Here is an 18,285-nt window from a genome sequence, read left to right on the forward strand (position 1 = left end):
AGGTAATTAATATTTTATTATAGTTATCTGATTGAGTTTCTATTTGACATTGAATGTCGTGAAGCCGTGTGTGAAAGGCTTAATGGAGTTTTGGAACTTTTCAACTATCATCTTTTTAAAATTCATTTGTGGGATTTGGGCATCGCTGGCTGGCCAAGCACTGAAAACCCAACTCTCACCAGTTGTTCGGCCCGTCACAATCCTCCAGGGTTGAGCTTTCATCATTTTCTCAATTAGCTGGGAAGAAAGCGTCAAGATCCTTTATCTGAAATGGAGTTTAATACACAAACTATTGACATTGGAATGGACAATAAGAGGAATCAGCTCATTACATTGCTTGCGTGTTGGACATTTAACTAACCAGAAGTCTCAGCTCCAGCATTAGCACCTTTGTTTTTAATCTCATTGATAGATTAATGTTAATGTGGAAGAATATGTAGTTTTTGCATAAGGCAAACATTTGCCTAATATTTGCATTTTTCCAACAAGTCCTCCCTCTAGATGTCAGAATTAGAATATACAGACTATTATTAATTTATCAGCTGCTTATTTAATGATAATTATGCTTATCTTGTACAAAAGGTCTCAGCTTTCAATTTTGTGTGCCTCAGATGCATGTTTAAAGTCAGGGCTAAGCGGAATGAGCCGGCAGAATTGGACAATGGCCTGGAAAATCAGCCTGTGTTGCTGTGTCTGGCTCCTCAGGGATATTGTGACTGCTGCCTGGATCATGGGCATGCATCTGCCCAATCTTCTATTTCTGGTCCCTCACCAGCTGCATGTTGAAATTCCTTTTGGTTCTGCTGCATGTAAGAGATAGCCGAACAACAGCGTCCTGCATCATGGAGAAGACCGCAAACCTTGCATGATTTGGAGATGCCAAAGTTGGACTGGGGTGTACAAAGTTAAAAATCACACAACACCAGGTTATAGCCCAACAGGTTTGACTGGAGATCAGAGTTGTGACTGCACTGATGGTAAATTTCAGTGGTGGCTTCCTTAGCGAAGCATACACATTTTGAAGGAACTACAAAGAATCAGATCATTACGTTGTTCAGGCGAAAGTGAGGACTGCTGATACTGGAGATTAAAGTCGAGAGTGTGTTGCTGGAAAAGCACAGCAGGTCAGACAGCATCCGAGGAGTGGGAGAATTGACATTTCGGGCAAGAGCTTGAAGGGCTTTTGCCCAAAATGTTGATTTTCCTGCTCCTCGGATGTTGCCTGACCTGCTGTGCTTTTCCAGCACCACTCTAATCTAGACTCTGATTTCCAGCTTCTGCAGTGCCCACTTCTGCCTTATTATGTTGCTTGCATGTTTGACAACAAAATAGCCAAAAGTCTCAGCTCTAGCAATTGCACCATCTTTGTTTTTAATTTTACATCATGGGTAGATTAATGTTACTGTGGAAGAATATATAGTTTTTGCATAAGAAATGTTTACCTAATATGTGTATTTTTCCAGCAAGTCCTCCCTCTCAGTGTCAGGATTAGAATATACAGATTCCATGAGTTGTTATCAACATTGGTTGTCATTGGGGTTGAGGGAGGGCATTTTCTCCCCAAACAACTGGGCAACCTCCTACTCAAAGCCCTTTTCCTCCTCCCTTTCCCAGCTCCACATGAGCGCTATGTATTCTTTGTCACGTTTAACTCCAAAGGAAGACAACTAAACTCCTGTCTGTGAGCAACTGGTTTATGCAGTGCCCTTAACAGCAGCATCTCCTTCAGCATCTGCCACAGCCCTGTACACCTTTGAAGTTTAAAAGCATTACAGAAAGCAGCTTAAAAATTGTGTAGCCATACCCAGTAGAGCTAAACCCAGCAATTAGCCTTTTAAGTATTTGATTGTCCTTTTAAAGTGCACTGATAGGGATATGGTCTTCATAAAACCTGAAAGAGCTGTGGATGCTGGAAATCAGAAACAAAAACAGAAATTTCTGCAAAAGCTCAGTAGGTCTGGCAGCACCTGTGGAGAGAAATCAGAGTTAACAGTTCAGTCCTGAGGAAGGGTCACCCAAGCTGAAATTTTAACTCTGATTTCTCTCCTCGGAGGTTGACAGACTTGTTGAGCTTTTCCAGCAATTCCTATTTTTGTACATGGTGCTTCATGCTGCATCGTGAAAGTTCATTCAGTTTAACTGGAGTGTAGAGCTCCGAAATATCAGTATTGGTGTTGGTTTTACCGTTGCATACTGAGTGACATCTTGCCGTGCTAATACTGCATAATTACTCTAGGCATTAATTTGACTACATGCTTTATGAGATAGCATTTGCCTACTTTGTATGCCAAACATGTGAATTCGATTTTGAATTGCTAAGAACGGTTGTGAGACCTACTAAATCCCGGATGAGCCCAGGGTTTCATGGGTGGCACTGTGGCTCAGTGGTTAGCACTGCTGCCTCCCAGCACCAGGTGACTGTCCGTGTGGAGTTTGCACATTTCTCCCTGTGTTTGCGTGGGTTTTCTCTGGGTGCTCCAGTTTCCTCCCACAGTCCAAAGATCTGCAGGTTGGGTGAATTGGCCATACTAAATTGCCCATGGTGCTAGGTGCATTAGTCAGAGGGAAATGGGTCCAGGTGGATTACTCTTCAGAGGGTCAGTGTGGACTAGTTGGGCCAAAGGGCCTATTTCCACACTGTAGGGAATCTAATCTTAAGAAAAATGGGTGTAATGAAGTCTGATTTCACTACCAAGTTCATGCAGGGCCACTTCTTGAAACCTTTTCAGATTTCCTTTCTGGCTGTCTGTTACTGTTTCCAAAGGGATTTGCTCCACATGAACAGTCTTTACGCTGCTGGTCCTCTCTTTTCTCTGACATGAGTGACACATGTAAGGTTACAAGAGACAGTATGTTGTATTGACAAAATAATTCTACTTCACCTGTATTGTTCGCCAGTTCCTTTGTATGATCTGAGAGACATACTCCAGCACCAAATTATAAGGCTTTATTTGATGATACCAAAGCTTAAAAATCACACAACACCAGGTTATAGTCCAACAGGATTAAGAGGAAGCACTAGCTTTCGGACCGCTGCTCCTTCATCAGGTGGTTATGGAAGAAACAATTGTAAGACACAGAATTTATAGCAAAAGTTTACAGTGTGATGTAACTGAAATTATACATTGAAAAATAGCTTGATTGTTTGTTGAGTCTTTCATCTGTTCGAATATCATGACAGTTTCACTTCTTTTACATGTAAATCACACAACTTTTTAAAAAAAGTTACATTCTCAGGTTAACTGTAACAATTGGTGTTAGGCAGACAATGTGTTGAAGTTGTTAGCCCCCTGTGTTCTCTGTCTGTGCCATAATGTTTAGACTGATTCTAATCTAAAAAGTGAGATAACAGAGTCTTACATGAATTCATGCAGTTTTTGAGCAAAGTACAATGTAACTCTGCAAGTACAAATTCACCCCACAAACATATTACACGTGGGGACACCTCCCACCAAAGACGTGGCAGGTACTCATGGGACTCAGCCAACGTTGTTTATCTTATACATTGCAGGCAAGACTGCCCTGAGGCATGGTACATTGGGAAAACCGGGCAAAGGCTACGACAATGGATGAATGGACACCGCACAACAGCTGGGGAACACCTCAGCGGTCTAGGACATTTGACCTCGGATCTTCGGGTGACCATCCTCCAAGGCGGACTTCAGGACAGGCAGCAGTGAAAAGTGGCCGAGCGAAAAGTTGGCGATAGCTAAGTTCCGTACCCATAGGGAGGGCCTCAACCGGGACCTTGGGTTCATGTCACACTACAGGTCATCACTATTAAACACACACAGACACTCCTACACACACACACACACAGACACACAGACACGCACACAGACACTCACAGACATACACACTCCCCCTCACAGACTTAGACCACTCTACACACACACACACACACACATATACACTCTCTCTCACACTTACAAACCCCCGCCCCAGACAGACAGACACATACATACACACACAAAAACCCACATGCACACATATACATATACGTTTGTGGGGCGAATTTGTACTTGCAGACTTACATTGTACTTTGCTCAAAAACTGCATGAATTCATGTAAAACTCTGTTATCTCACTTTTTAGATTAGAATCAGTCTAAACATTATGGCACAGACAGAGAACACGGGGCTAACACCTTCAACATATTATCTGGCTGACACCAATTGTTACAGTTAACCTGAGAATGTAACTTTTAAAAAAACGTTTTGTGATTTACATATGAAAGAAGTGAAACTGTCATGATATTCGAACAGATGAAAGACTCAACAAACAATCAAGGTATTTTTCAATGTATAATTTCAGTTACATCACACTGTCAATGTTTGCTATATATTCTGTGTCTTACAATTGTGTACTCCACAACCACCTGATGAAGGAGCGGCGCTAGCGAAAGCTCGTGCGAAAGCTCCTCCGAAACCTGTTGCACTATAACCTGGTGTTGTGTGATTTTTAACTTTGTACACCCCAGTCCACCACCGGCATCTCCAAATCATACCAAAGCTTAGTATTGTAAGGCATGGACAGGATGTTTCAGATTGACCATTCATTAATAGGGAGGAGAGCTGTTTCCCTGAATGCGCTGGCTATGCTGTTGTCGATGGCTTAGGTGCATCGTGGCCTAATCTGTTCTCAGGATATATCTCAACAATTTAATTTAGATAAATGTGAGGTGCTGCATTTTGGAAAGGCAAATCAGGGCAGGACTTATACACTTACTGGTAAGGTCCTGCCAAACAAAGAGACCTTGTGATGCGGGTTCATAGTTCCCTGAAAGTGGAGTTGCAGGTAGACAGGTTGGTAAAAGAGGCATTTGATACACGTGCTGGTCAGTGGTCAGTGCATTGAGTAAAGGAGTTGGGAGGTCATGTTGCGGCTGTTCAGGACATTGGTTAGGCCACTTTTCAAATACAGCATTCAATTCTGGTCTCCCTGCTGTAGGAAAGATGTTGTTAAACTTGAAAGGGTTTAGACCTCACTTTCTCCTCAAGGGTTTAGAAAAGACTTACAAAGATGTTGTCAGGTTTGGTGGGTTTGAGCTATAGGGAGAGGCTGAATAGGCTGGGGCTATTTTCCCTGGAGTGTTGGAGACTGAGGGAAAGAGGTTTATAAAATCACGAGGGGCATAGATAGATTGAATAGCTAAGGACGTTTCCCCAGGATAGAGGAATTCAAAACTAGAGGGCACAGGTTTAAGGTGAGAGGGGAAAGATTTAAAAGGAACCTAATGGGCAACTTTTTCACACAGAGAGTGGTACGTGTATGGAACAAACTGCCAGAGGAGGTACAATTGCAACATTTAAAAGGCATCTGGATGGGTTTATGAATGGGAAGGGTTTAGAGGGATATGGGCCAAATGCTGGCAAATGGGAATGAATTAATTTATGATATCTGATCGGCATGGATGAATTGGACTGAAGGTCTTCTTTTCCTGCTATACATCTCTATGGGTCTATCTTTCTAGCAAGGCTGCTTTGCACTGCCACATTATACAGCATTTGGTACATAATCTAGAGCTGTGGGCTCCCTCTTCTGTTGTCATGTATCCTTCTCCCTTCCACGTGAATGGCTCAAATCCTCTGATACTTTGCTAGAGACCACAAACAATCTAAACAATGAGGATGCAGTGCGTCATAATGTCTGTGTTCTGCTCAGGTATGGAACTCACATAAAGGTTTCATCGACCAATATTGCAGTGATTAATTGAGGCTATCCATTCATTTGGAAGGATTCGTTAGGAGCAACTTGTGTCCAAAATTGCAATGAGTGCTTCAGCCAGAATCTGTCTTAGGGACAGGGCTATAGTTCCAAACAGAATGTTTTCATTCCTGGACCAGGCTGACAGCACATCTTTGGGTCAGTCTTATGAGTTTGCTGTAGCTTTAAATTCTGTGCTCCTGACTGGCAATATTTATTATTCATATATTATATGCGATGCTAATTTGCATTAAGTAGTGGATTAGCAAAGTGATTATTTTACATTGTACGCAAAAGCTCAGGGAACAATTATTTTGTGGCTAATGAGCCATAATAACTACAGCTGTAGTTGATTAAATGAAATATTTATAATGTATCTGTTATGTTCTCTCCAAGTGAGTTTAAAAAAAAGTGCAAAATGCATCAGAGAATTGATGTCTTGTTTGGTCTGGAGTGACCTTTCAGGATGCAAGATTTATAAAGACAATCAAGGGAACCGTTGCGGGTTGGTAAGAATGAGATAAAGTAATAGATCCCTTTGCAGACTTCATTAGTACAATTCTCTATTTCCATATAATGTACAGCTCAACATCACTTTCTCCAGAGCAATTAGGGATGGGCAATAATTGTTGATCTAGCCAGATATGCTCACATCCCACGAATGATTGAGAAGGGTGTTAGTGTTGAGTAATGGAATAAAATGGGTTGTATCATATTCACACGTGAGATTTTTTTTTCCACTTTCTTTAAAGAAACAGTTCAGTATTTTTCTGCTCCCATTTCATAAGCCAGTTTATATGTGAGTCGATAAAGTCCTGATGAAGGGTCCTACCCAAAACAATGATTCTTCTGCTCCTTGGATGCTGCCTGACCTACTGTGCTTTTTTCAGCATCACACTTTATCGACTCTGACTCTCCAGGATCTGCAGTCCTCACGCTATCGCCCAGTTTACAGTGTGAGCCGCACTGATCCCCAAAAGCCATTTCCTCAATAGCTGTCCTCAAATCACACATTGGAAGTGCTAACTGCTGTAGTGTACCGCTTGGTAAGTCAGGTGTCATTGCTTTGATGTGATTGTACTTTCTTCATTTTCATGTTGGTCGGTTAGCTCAGCTGGTTAGAGCGTGGTGCTAATAACGCCAAGGTCGTGGGTTCAATCCCCGCACTGACCATGTGAGTCGCTTCCGTCGTTAGCAGGGCTGTGTCAGTGTTCGCCGTGGCTTTGGGTGGCACGGTGGCACAGTGGTTAGCACTGCTGCCTCACAGCGCCAGAGACCCAGGTTCAATTCCCACCTCAGGCGACTGACTGTGTGGAGTTTGCACATTCTCCCCGTGTCTGCGTGGGTTTCCTCCGGGTGCTCCGGTTTCCTCCCACAGTCCAAAGATGTGCAGGTCAGGTGAATTGGCCATGCTAAATTGCCAGTAGTGTTAGGTAAGGAGTAGATGTAGGGGTATGGGTGGGTTGCGCTTCGGCGGGTCAGTGTGGACTTGTTGGGCCGAAGGGCCTGTTTCCACACTGTAAGTAATCTAATCTAATCTAATAGCTTCCTCAGTAAATGCTACCTTAGTTGAGAAAATTAAAAATAAACACTTATTCAGAGTTACTACAGCTACTACTGTATTTGAGTTGACAGCTAAATGCAGATGATGCAAACCTTACTCTAACTGTAGATAAGGGCTGGCTTACAAGTTGCAGAATCTTCTTATTGTTGTTAGTTACTGGAATGCAATTATTGCTGACAGGTGAAATTTATCACCTGCCTCTAATTGCCCTTAAAAACGATGAGATAATTCGTCTTCTGTTGCTTCTGTCTTTGTTTTCAATGGTTTATTACAACTGAGTGCATTGGTGTACATCAGAGGGTGGAGACTAATGAACCACATTGCTGGGGAGTGGGAGTCACACTGGTCAGAGTGAGTAAGGACAACTAGTTTTCTTCCTCAGAATAGAGTTATTTGGGCTTTTTTTCAACAATAACTGAACAGATTAACAGTTACCTTTTATTTCCAAGTTTGTTTCAACTGAATTCATGATTTCTCATTAAGACTTTGAGATTTGAAATTTTTTGGGGGAATGGGAGTACAATGGTAATGTTTACAGTCTGGCAATCCAGTCTCAGTGGTTAGCACTGCTGCCTTGCAGTGCCAGGGAGCTGGCTTTGATTTCACCTTTGGGCAACTGTCTGTGTAGAGTTTGCACATTCTCCCTGTGTCTTTGTGGGTTTCCTCTGGGTGCTCTAGTTTCCCCCCATAGTCTAAAGATATGCAGGTTAGGTGGATTGGGCAGGATTGCAGGGATAAGGTGGGGAGGTGTGTCTGGGTAGGATGCTCTTCAGAGGGGCGATGGGCTGAATCGCCTGCATCCACACTGTGGGGGTTGCTATGATGATTCTAGGTCTTAGGTGCAAAGGTTCAAACCCCACCATGCAGCTGATGGAATTTAACTTAAATTCATTAATAATTCTGGATGATACTAATACTGTATTGTCATTAAAACCCATCTGTGTCACTCATGTCCTTTAGAGAAAGAGATTTGCTGTCCTTGGTCTGTTTAATTGGGACTTTAGACCCACAGCATTATGATTGACTCTTGACCACTTAGTTCAATTAAGGATGAGCAACAAATATTGGCCTTTCTGGTGATACCCACATTCCACAGAAGAGAACATTAAAAACAAATTATGCTACTATACCATTAGCTTTGGGTTCCAGCATGAATACATTGGAAGCTTTGAAGTGTTGAGGGCAGGAATTCATTAGGTTTTTGGAGAAAAGTGGGATGATTGTATTCAACAAATACCAAGTGCTAACCTTTTATTTTGCCCTTGTCTGTGCAGTGTTTAAGAAAGCAAAGCATATGACACACAAATATTCAGATCCCCTTCATCCCAGCTTCTGGTATCTCTTGATCGTTCACTGCTGTTCCTATTAGCAGAGGGAGAAAGCTCATTTGAACTGCAAATGGTTATCTGTGTTGGTTAATGCAGAAATCAGGAATGTTTAAGTTTTGTTAGAAGTGTCACTCAATGCAACTTATTGTAGGTCACCAGTTTGACAGATGAGAGAAAGCAATAAATTTGCCTTTAGTTTTGGTAAGGATTTGGCTGAAATTGTAATCTGCTTGTCCTTGAGACTGATTTGAAGAGTGACTTAGGCTCTTTAATCCAAAGAAGATTCAGCATTCTCTGCTTCTTAAGATTATCATCTTGTCCTGAAACTAGCTGGGCGCTTTTCAAAATAGATTTTAATCCTGAACCTGTCTGAATTCTGTGATAAACATCTCCAAAAGAAATAGAGGAAATGGAGCAGACATAAATGATGTGATGAGAAGTGCATGTTTCTTGTGACCTCAGAGATGATGTTACATAGAACATAGAAGAATACAGCACAGTACAGGCCCTTTGGCCCTCGATGTTGCGCCGATCCAAGCCCACCTAACCTACACTAGCCCACTATCCTCCATATGCCTATCCAATGCCCGCTTAAATGCCCATAAAGAGGGAGAGTCCACCACTGCTACTGGCAGGGCATTCCATGAACTCACGACTCGCTGAGTAAAGAACCTACCCTGTCCTATACCTACCACCCCCAATTTAAAGCTATGCCCCCTCGTAATAGCTGACTCCATACGTGGAAAAAGGTTCTCACGGTCAACCTTATCTAAACCCCTAATCATCTTGTACATCTCTATCAAGTCACCCCTAAACCTTCTTTTCTCCAATGAAAACAACCCCAAGTGCCTCAGCCTTTCCTCATATGATCTTTCTACCATACCAGGCAACATCCTGGTAAACCGCCTCTGCACCCGTTCCAGTGCCTCCACATCCTTCTTATAGTATGGCGACCAAAACTGCACACAATATACAACTGCAACATGACCTCAGGACTCCGGAACTCAATTCCTCTACCAATAAAAGCCAGTACGCCATATGCCTTCTTCACCGCACTATTTACCTGGGTGGCAATTTACAGTATGGAATGAGCAACCTGGGATTATGGTTAAGATTGTGACAATAAAATTGGTGATCATTTGATTATAATGTGTTAGGCCTTCCCTTCAGTTAGGTGGAAGGAATGATGACATTGAAATGGTTCTTCTTAAGTGAAGTTTTATCACAGCCAAGTCCCTCTATAAGGAGCTATCCATCATCAATGTATTGATAAAATCATATCTAGGTCATTGTTAAATGCAATTTTGTAATGTGCAAGACTGTCTCTTTTAATCTAATGTTCAAGGAAGGGGGTGGTGTGAGGCTGCATTCAACGCTGCCTTGCAACAGGTCAGGTGGTGACTAGCTTGGGGACCCTAGAACAACTCGCACTGTAACCCAAGTGCAACTCTTCACAATGGAATGCAAAGAGAGAGGCAGCTATTCTTGCTTTGTATAGCCTCGTGGACTCCTCAGAAGTCTCCCAGGATACCGAGCAAGAGAGAGACAGAGAGTTACAAAGAGAGAGAATATAGGGACAGGAGGCTGAATGTTGCCAAGAATTGGCTACGTATCAATTTTGGGGAGTTTCATGTCGGGGTCATCTTTGTGAGCGTTAGTGAGTTTACTTACATAATTCTGTGCAGCTCAGCTCATTGTCTACATCTCATGCCTCGACTGCTCCAATCTTGTGCTTAACAGTGACAAAGTACTCACCACTATCAGGACCTTATGGTACCCAGTCACTGGCACTGTGTTTAGAGCCCAGCTGGGCACCATTTTGAACACTGCCTGCCAGGAATTGCCCTTCACAATTCCAGTGTAGAAGGATTTACAGGGGATGTGGCAATAGAAGCAAATTGGATCCGAGTTGAGGAGTAGGGGTTTGAGGTCCATGTGGATGGGATGGTGGAGAGGAGGGCTGAACTCTTTCCTCCCATCATCAGAGGAGACCGTGGCATTGGAACATGCCAACCTGGTCCGAGATTGCCAACCGGGTCAGTGCTGTTTCCGTGGTCAGGAGGAATGCCCAGCACTGTAGCAAGATGATTAGTGATCTTCTCCACTCCACAGGGTGTCAGAGCCATCATATTGTCTCAGCTACCTTACTCTGCCACTGTATCCACCAGCCACCCAGGTTAATAGACTACTACTCTCATTCAAGTGTCTTTCCTCTATCACTCTCAGTTCCCCTGTCTACTAACCCTGTATGCTTCTGAACGCCGGTGTTGCTTTTAAATTGAAAGGATAAAATGTAAGAAGCTCTGGTTAGATAAAGACTGTTAAGTAGAGCATCCTGGGAAGACAGGACTGATGTTTGGGGAGAAATTGGATCAGTTAGGATGACATTCACTCGTGTTTTAAAGACTGAGGGGGAATCTCATGGAAACCCATAAACTTCTAACAGGACAGGACATGGTAAACAAAGCAAGGATGTTCCCGATGACCAGGGAGTCCAGAACCAGGCATCACTGTCTAAAGGTAATAGTGAAGGCCATTTAGGACAGAAATGATGAGAAATTTCTTTCCCCAGAGAGAGGTTTGTTTTTGGAATTCCCTGCCAGAGAAAGTGGATGAGGCCAAATCATTGAACATTTTCAAGAAGGAGTTAGATATAGTTCTTAGGACTAAAGGGATCAAAGAGTATGGGAGAAAGCAGGAATAGAGCACTGAATTGGATGATCAGCCATGATTGTATTGAATGGCACAGCATGCTTGAAGGGCCAAATGGCCTGTTCCTGTTTCTATTTTTTATATTTCTATGTTTTCTATTGTGAATTCTCTCTGAGGAGCAATGTCTTTTTCTTGAGCAAAGAAATACCTCTTTCATTTGCAATGCTGAACAGCAGTCAACATAATGCCACACTTCCCGGAGTATCATCTCACGCATGAGGCAAGGCTTTGCTGACATTAATGACAGTTTACGCCTGTTTAATCACAATGTTGTTGCAGGATCTTTCTTGAGTATTTTGTCTCTGGAGAGAAGGAGGACGAGAGGTGACCTGATCGAGGTATACATGGTAATGAGAGTCATGGATAGAGTCAATAGCCAGAGATTTTTTCCCAGGGCAGGATTGACTGGCATGTTAGGAGGAAGATATAGAGGAGATGTCAGAGGAAGGTTCTTTATGCAGAGCGTTGTGAATGCATGGAATGTGTTGCCAGCGGTGGTAGTGGAAGCAGAGTCATTAGGGACATTTAAGCGACATGGATAGCAGTGAATTGAGGGGTGTGTAGGTTAGCTTATTTTATTTTAGATTGGGAATAATCCTTGGCACAATATCATTGGCCTAAGGGCCTGGTCTGTGCTGTAGTTTTCTATGTTCTATTCAGGTTCTACCAAAACCAGTCACGTCAGCAATAGGAAAGCCTTGTCTTCTTGTCTGTTTCACATAGCGGGAACTATTGATTCTCAAAAGCTTTTTGTCTCATGAGCAAAGATTTAAAAATAAGCTTTTGTAAAATATATATCTATTCCTGAGATATTGGAGACATCACAGTCATTGTTTATCTCCCATTATTCACAGTTGTCCTGAGAAGGTGATGGTGAACCTGCTCTTTGTTCCAGTCCTCATTGTTGGGAATTTCTGAAAATAGACCCAATGTCACTTTTGCTGATGGTTACAGACCAGGATCATTAACCTTTGTGTACAAATGACAGCAGCAGTACAAGAGTACAATGCTTTGTCCTTGGGAATATCATACAGCTGCAAGAACTGGATCAACCTTGAACTTCCCGTAAGCAGATATTTAACAAAAACCATTATCTCAGCAATGCAGTGGTGAAGTACACATTACTTGCATTTTAAAAATTCGTTTATGGATGTGGGCATCACTGGGTGAACCAGCATTTATTGCTCATCCTTAATTGTCCACAGGACTGTTAAGAGTCAGCCACTTTGTTGTTGGTCTGGAGTCCACATTTAAGTCAGACCAGGTAAGGATGGCAGATTTCCTCCCTTAGAGAACATTAGTGAACCAGATGACAATCGACTGTACTTGCATAGTCTTCACCATCTACCACGGTGGGATTTGAAACCCCACATTCTGAGAGCATTAGCTGTGTTTACAGATTACTAATTGTTTGACATTACCACCATGTCACTGACTTCTATCACTTGTGGGATGCACCCTTTGGATACTTGGAAGAAAATTGTGCTTGAAACTTGAATGCAGTGATTGTGTTCAGTTCCACTGAGTCGTGGGCATCTCCACGAATTGATTTGTGACTAGTTTCAGGAGCTGGATTAAGGTGAAGGCTTGAGGTAAAGTTTTCAAGGCAGAACCTTAAGTGAGGGATATACTTTGAGAGGAGCAATGGCCCAAGAACTCAGGAAAAGCCTGATGGTTAGCTGCCAAACATCTACAGCTTTGTTTTAAAGTTGCAACCTGCTGATGCTGCTGGGTCTGAGCTTGTAACGTTCATTGTGCTTGCCTGTTTTAGTTGCTCCTTTTTCTTGTTCCTCTCACAGACATAATGTTTGCCAATCGCATTTTTATACTACAATTTATGCATCTTACTTAATTCCTCCCAATGCTAATGCAAGATGTCCAACTTACTTGGCACCTTTGCTGGTCTTTTTCTTCCATCATATGTACAAAACAGTATCTACAAATAATTGCGTGGGCTTTCAGGAATCTGTGTTGAAGGCCTGAACCTTTACTGTGCTCAGGAGTAATTTTGATTATGGTGCGATAGTGTAAAATGATGATAGTGAATTGGCAGCACATTTTAAATCTATCCTGACTTTTATTTCGGTTAAAGTCAATGGGAATAGAAATTGGGAGAGATGCAGAGCGGTCTGCTAATTCACTCTTCCTTTTACACAATTGTTCAAGATTTAAATTACCCCTGTGTTTTCAGCTCTATGAAATAAGAGTTTAATTTAGATAATTTCATGACTTGAATTTGGAACTAGCTCTTCCATTTCACGAATCAATGTAGTTTATTTGGAGGTCACAAGGGAAAGCTTTAACTGAGTGTTTTTATTCAGTTTTTCTACCACTGACTTTGTGCCCTATGAGACTAATTTGTAATAAAATCTTACTATCATTTAAATTTCAGGGCTAAATCAATTTTGTTTTTTAGTGCAAAAGGCAAACCAGGAAATTAAAGTATGTTGAACAATATAGTATCGTTGAAAGACTAAAAGCTTACATTCGCTATGTTCCTAAACTTGTGATTGTACATTTTCTTCAATGTTGACTAAGCCTTGCCTTATTTACAAGGTCTTTATTGAGCTACATGGTTTGCCAGCTGCAATTTATCCCATAAGAATTTCTAAACCTATCAGTAGAAGGAAGGCAGATCTTGTGGCACAGGGTGCCGAATCCCTGCCGCTGAGTCAGAGGTTCCAGGTTCATGTTATGCCCCAGGTCTTGATAGTTGAGGAAGATGTGTTCGTGATGTCGCTAAAAGGGCTGAGTATCAACTTTTTTCTAATATTGACAATGGTGTAAGAAGCATTGAGCCAGTGATGGAAAGGAATTGGAGCCTCTGCTATCACTGCCCCCGGCTCAAGTCTAAAATGCGCATGTAAAAGTGTCCATTGCCATTGCAACTTGGACACCTTGTAGGGGCTGGTTGGTTCATTTGGATGGATGGCTAGTTTGGATTAATTTGCTAACAGCATGGGGCTTAAATCTCTGTTTTACCTGGGATGGATTTAGATCGTACCTGTGTTGAAGTTTTGGTTCATGGATGGTACTCGCTTTCAGGCAGAGAATGGAAGACGATTATTAATAAGTGCAGTATTGGGTGAGAGGGAATGGAAACCTAAATACTTACATATCGGAACTGATGGGAATTCTCAGAGCTGATGGGAATGATTAGAAGTAGTGGGAATAACCAAAGACCATGGGAATGTCCTGCTGCGTATTACTCCTTGTCCAGGAACAGACATGTGGAAATTGTGCCCTTAAATGTCCTATTGGTTAACTCACAGAGTTACAAAGATCTACACAGATCTACAAAGCAGAAATGCATTGTTCAAATGGTGTCATAAACTGTGAGAGTGAAGTACAGCTGGATAATATGACCTGTAGTGTGTCACATCCATGAATCGTGCATTGCAGCCTGTACTTTTCTTTCTACTATATGTCATCAGTGACATGAAAGTGTTTTCACCCAACCTCATACTTTCGTTTTGGTTGTCATGATGGATTTAAGGCTTTGCAGTGTGAAGCAAGTTAAACAACTATGGTCAAGCAAGTTAGAAGACAAGCATTTACATGATAGCTAATGTGCATTCATTATAATTATTCATTCAGGAGTGTTGCTGGCTTGAGCAGCATTTGTTACCCGATGGCTAATTTCTCTGTGAAAAGTACAGGTGAGGCTCCTTCATGAACTGCTGTGGACCATGTGGTATGGATGCACCTATAATGCTTTTTTGGATTCCAGGAGATTGATCCAATGGCAGAGAAGGAGTAGCAACATAGTTCCAAATCAATCTGGTGTGTGGCTCGAAAGGGAACTAATAGGTGATGGAGTTCCTGTGCATTTATTGCTCTTGTTGTTCTCGGTCACCACCTTTGGAAGGTGCTGTCATAGGACCCTGGTGAGTTACTGCAGTGTATCTTGTCGGTGATATGTACTAGCGCCGTCTGAGGTAAGGGAGCTTTAAAGTGGAAAGTTGTATGCTGATCACACAAGCTGCTTTGTTCTGGGTGGTGTCGAACCTCTTGTGAGTTTTTGGAACTGCACCCATCCAGGAAAGTGGGGAGTATTCCATCACACCCCTGACATATGCCTTGTAGGTGGTGGGTGTGCTTTGGGGAGTCAAAGGCTACTTGACACAGAATTCTCAGTCTCTGACCCACTCTTGTAGCCATAATGCTTATCTTTCTGGTTTATTTCAGTTTCTGGTCAATGGTAACCTACAGGCCATTGATAGTGGGGGATTCAGCGACAGCATTGCCATTGAAAGTCAAAGGGAGCTGGCTAGATTCTCTCTTGTTGGAGATGATCATTCTCCAGTACTTGTGTGGTATGAATGCTACCTGCCACTCAACAGAATCAAAATACAGTGAATGCTGTGAACCTGACATAAGAACAAAAATACTGGAATACTCAGCAATGCAGTAAGATCAGGACTATACTTGTGGCAGTAAACAATAACAGGATTTGTTAAACAGAATAATATACAAGGGATTATGAGAGGGAACACCTTCTGGAACTGGGTGGCACGGTGGCTCAGTGGTTAGCACTGCTGCCTCACAGCGCCAGGGACCTGGGTTCAATTCTCGCCTGTGTCTGTGTGGGTTTCCTCCCACAATCCAAAGATGTGCAGGTTAGATGGATTAGTCATGGGGTAAATGTAGAGTTATGGGGAATGGATTTGGATGATAAACTCTTCGGAAGATTGGTGTGGACTTGTTGGGCCGAAGGGCCTGTTTCCACACTGTAGGGATTCTAAGAACACTGTAGACTCTGGCTGCATTTCCGAATGATCTGATGTCACTATGGTATAGTTCCTTAAGTGCATGCTCAGTAGCTACTATTGGAGTAAAGGAATAGTTAACCCTTTATCCCCAATGAGGCAGCATCTATGGGGAGAAACAGAGTTAATGATTCATGTTGACCTTTTATCAGAATTGAAAGAAATGGAAATGTAGGAATGTCTAAGCCAGTGGAAGTATGGAAGGATAGGAGAAACCATCTCCTTTGTTTGTCAGATTGGGAGGAAATTAGAGATTTATGAGATTATACCATGTACAGTCCCAGAGAAAAGAGCAAGGGGAAAATGAAGAAAACAGGCAAAGGTCTGCAATAGGGTGGCTATGAGTAAATAAATCACAAAAGGAATGATGCCGGAACAACTTATTTGCCTCTTCCCCTTGTAATTACAAACATCCCAAATCATGACTTGCTTTGTGGAGAAAGTGAGGACTGCAGATGCTGGAGATCAGAGCTGAAAAATGTGTTGCCTGACCTGCTGTGTTTTTCCAGCAACACATTTTCAGCTCATGACTTGCTTGGTGTCAATTTAAATAGATGGAAAACCACTAGCTGTCCTGTGCATCAGAAATTTAAATTTCTGGAAGAAAAACTTTGAACTAAAAACTGTAGATATTCATAAATATAAAACAAAAGAACGCGTGTGGAAGTGGAGGTTGCTTGGCTCGTGGAAAAGGAAGGAACATTAGGCATCCAGGCAAGACTGTCCATCAAAACTTTATTTTAATCTCCAATGTGTATTTCTAAAATAATGGATTAAGATAAAGGAGGTAAGGCTTGTTTGTCTATTGTGTGGATCAAAGCTCAATCTGTCTGGAACTCAGTGCCCTTATTACAAGGTCCTAAACATGTTTGAATGATGGGGAGCTTTGGGACTTTAACCAACAACTCTTATGATATTGAAGATGGCTGGCTACCACCTGAGCTACCAGAGCTGCCTGGTAGCTATTAAGTTGCATTACGTCTGAACTCCTTCTTGGAGTCAGTGAAGGTTGTAATTTGCTCAACATCATGATTCTGTTACTAAACAGGCAGAGAGGGAGAGAGATAATTGGAAATATTTTGAAAAATGCGAGAATAAAACAAGCCTGAATAAAGTAGGATAGTAAAAGTGTAGTATGGTTGTTATAAAAGCAGGCAAATAAAGAGAGAGATGGTCAGAGCTTCTAATCAATACCTTCTATAAATGCTTTCTCATCTGTCACACTCATTGCCCATTCAAAGATAACAAATCCTATTGACCCAAAAGGTCACTGATCTTTATTAGAATACTGAACAGTATGTGGCAACTGTACAAATGTCACATACATATCACATCGCTAAACCAAGTATCGCTGTCAATCACAATTCAGTGTTGCAGACACCAAATGCATTCTTACCCTTCCAATGAACTTGTCTTCAATTTGTGGTATTAGAGTCTTAGCTATTTCAAATAGAATTAATTTATGTTTTCAATAGACTTGTAATGGACCAATTGACCAACTCATCTCTAAAATTCCTGACACTGATGCAGGGCTGATGGTGGTTCATGGGGAAAAGGGATAGCATTGATCAGTTTCTCAAATGCTACCTTTTTAGTTCAGTGACCTCTCTAAGCTGCACTGTCATGCAGGCATGTAGCATTCTGGAAGCTAACACATAAAGAACAAATACATCATGTACTCTGCTCAAACTGTATACATGTCTGTGTGGTAATCTTAAAGGGATTGCACAGCGTAATAAATAGGCCGAGCACAGGACTGAAGAAATACAGGAAACACTGGGTTAATTTTTCATTTTGCTGCTACAGATTTCTTAACATTTATTGATAACTGTGTTGAGCTTCTAATATTGCTTTTTTAAAATTGATTTTGGTTTATTATTATCACATGTACCTAAATACAGTGAAAAGTTTTGATTTTGTGTGCAGTACAGTATCATAACATACCTAGATCATAGGGTGATGGAACAGAGCGAGGATTACAAGGTTACAGCTGCAAAGAAGGTGCTCAGAAAGCAAGACCAACATTAGAGTTAAAATTTGAGAGGTCCATTCAGAAGTCTAATAACAGCTGTTCTTGATCCTGTTGGTGCATGTGTTTAAGCTTTTGTATCTTGTGCCTGATGGAAAAGGTTGGAAGAGATTATAATTGGAGACTGAAACCAACGAATGAGATTTTGAAGGTATTGCACACTAACCCATACAGAAAC

The 18,285-nt window shown here is 41.8% G+C and overlaps 1 non-coding gene across 1 annotated transcript; it reads left to right on the plus strand.

Moving 5' to 3' along the window:
- Window positions 1-6,804: 6,804 nt before the first annotated feature.
- On the plus strand, window positions 6,805-6,878 carry trnai-aau (transfer RNA isoleucine (anticodon AAU)). The gene has a single exon. It is a non-coding gene; the product is annotated as a tRNA-Ile (tRNA).
- Window positions 6,879-18,285: the final 11,407 nt, after the last annotated feature.

The sequence above is a fragment of the Chiloscyllium plagiosum genome, unplaced genomic scaffold, assembly GCF_037043375.1.
Source record: "Chiloscyllium plagiosum isolate Xiang-an unplaced genomic scaffold, Cpla_swu_hap1 HiC_scaffold_25, whole genome shotgun sequence".
Lineage (NCBI taxonomy): Eukaryota > Metazoa > Chordata > Chondrichthyes > Orectolobiformes > Hemiscylliidae > Chiloscyllium > Chiloscyllium plagiosum.